The following is a 2752-nucleotide window of genomic DNA, read 5'->3' as shown; positions in this document are numbered from 1 at the left end:
CAAATCATCAATAAGGCATCTAAGACATACACACTCAATCGTAGTTGTGAAGACTTCCCTGTAGTTAGCTTCACAACTAAAAGTGGCCACAATAAGTTGCTTCTTGCTCAACCATGATATGCATGAACTGTCGAGCATGAAACAAAAACCACTTGTGAACACTTGTGTGTAATAACAACTAGCCCAATCCGAGTCCAAAAAAGCATGCAAATCTTTAGGTAATGATCGCCCCTTGGGATAAAACAACCCAAGATGCAAAGTGCCACAAAATAACGATGGGAAATACATCACCCTCATGTTTGACTTACAAAGTGCTCTCAATTAGACGATTACAAAAGCCTAACGGAGACCGAAATGAGCTTGAATAAAAATTTTGAGCAGATCAAGTGCTATGAGGTGTCCCAAAGTATTTGTCAACCTGTGAGTGCTCGCCAAAGCTCACAGAAATCTGAGAAAATGAGAAGGCATGTGCTGGAGTTTCTGGCAACCAAGCCCGAGAGGCTGCTCAATAGTGTCTTAAATCTTTCGAGCTTCAACCTTATGTTCTGCAAATCAAGTACCGGGGTGTGAAGACGCTCTAAGGAGCATGGTTCAAAAATAATGGCTGCTTTTTTTTTTTTAAGGTGTGAACTCAATTAAAAAAAAAGTCAAATTCTCTGTGTAGAGATGCTATCGTCTGCAGTACAAGGGTGTTTCGAGAAGCTATTGATGGCCGAGACCTCAAAGCAGCGTTTTGGAACGCTTTGCTTGCGCAGGCTTGACACAGTCAGCAGTATGCCGGCCCGACTGTAATCGCGGACTGCAACTCCTAGGGTTCAACTTCTTTTTGCAACGTAGTGTCATTCTCTATAAGCACATCATATTTTGATTGCACGGCAACCATGCAATTTTCTAAATTATATGCTTCATCCAAAGAAAGAGGTTCCTTTTCATCACATAAAATAGAAACATCTAAAGTATAATAGTATGATGCATGGCGAGAACCTAAATTAGTACGACTAGACATAGGTGCATCCAATTTACTGTCAAGCAAAGTATGCACGACCATTTTGGCATACATCTAGCCTCTTCATTCTTAGCCCTTTCCACATCAAGTACATCATGTACATCTGATAAAGCTTGACTCTTGACCATACATCATGGCATCTCTGTAAGCAACCTTTTTTCTCCAGAAATACCATTTTTTGCAGTGTATATGGCACTTTACATTAGTGATTTATCCCACTATAGCTAGAAATGCATTTAATTCATTAGACATATACTCCCCACCTCAATCCTAAATGGAAGGAGCCCATACTACATTTAGAGACATTTTCAGCCACAAATTGCTTGAAACACATGAACACTTTGGACTTAGTTTTTGGATATACTTGTGCATGCTTGGAGTATTCATCAATGAAAGTCAAGAAGTACAGGGTCATTACCCAAGGATGGAGTTTGCATAGGCCCACAAATGTCACTATGCACAAGTTGCAACCTGCATATAGCCCTTATTGAACCATCCTTTGGAAACTTTGAATGCTACATCTTACCCAAAATACAGTCTTCACAAAAATTCTTAGAACGTGCTTCAAGAGGCTGCCTAAAAGCAACCATATCAAATTTTTGTAAATGCACAAATTCGCAAAATTCAGATGCCCAAAACGTGCATGTCAAAGTTTGGCATCTGAAACAACCTTTGAATCCACAACCGCATTTGCAAAATTCTATCCACACTTATTATACAAAGTGAGCTTATACAGCCCATGACACAAAATGCCATATGCAACAATTTCATCCCCAAAAGTAAGATCATGAATTGTACATCTATACTCCATAAATTTGACAATAGGACCAAGTCTTGCAAGTATAGATATGGACAAAAGGTTCTTTTTTATCCTTGGTACATAAAGTGCATCAACATGTGTGAAAGAACTTCCATTTGCATTTGTTAGCACAATCTTTCCAAGTCCCTTGACCGGATAAGAGGGATTGTTGGCACAAGTAACCGTATTCCCATGAGGAACAAATTTGAAGAAATAAACAAGTCACGATGTGAAGTAATGTGCTTTGTGACTCTGCAAGATCAGCTGACGTACATGCATTATGGACAAAGGATCATAAGTACACTTTGCACTAAATGCCCAAATGCTCTATATCTACATCAACCGCACAATCTCCATTCTTAGAAGATTCTACAATACTTGCATTGGTTTTTGGATTCAGCTTCTTGGCCTCTTTTGCCTTCAACTTAGGGCATTGCTTAATCAAGTTATCATTAGCCTTACAATAAAGACAATGCATTTTATTCTGAACTTTTTCACTTGAATTCCCATACAATTTTTTACCATCAGAAAAATTAGATACATGTGATCAATTACACACTAAAGAACCGCGAGAAGTGGTTGCATTGTTATTACCACATTTCTTTGAGCAGCAACAACAAAAGCCTGTCTAACTACATGTTTTTAACCCTCTTCTTTCTTAAAAGTGACTCCTATAATAGTAATGTGCATGATGCATCAAATTTGATGGCTTGGGGTGTGGGTTTCCTTAGATCATAAGTCTCCAAGTATTAGGAAAATTCTGGTAAGAGTCTGGCAATGCATCAAGGAAAATTTGCACAATTGAACTATCAAAAATAACCTCACCTATAGCAATGTGTTGCTCATTGATATCCTTGATACCAGCAAGAAGTTTCCATGTCATCTTCCTCTTGCATAATCTTTGACTTTGCCTCTTTACACAACAATGCAATTTTAGCCTCATTGTG

This window comes from Adiantum capillus-veneris, chromosome 11 (assembly GCF_014529385.1).
Source record: "Adiantum capillus-veneris isolate H3 chromosome 11, ASM1452938v2, whole genome shotgun sequence".
Classification (NCBI taxonomy): domain Eukaryota; kingdom Viridiplantae; phylum Streptophyta; class Polypodiopsida; order Polypodiales; family Pteridaceae; genus Adiantum; species Adiantum capillus-veneris.
Note: the sequence above shows the minus strand (reverse complement) of the source record.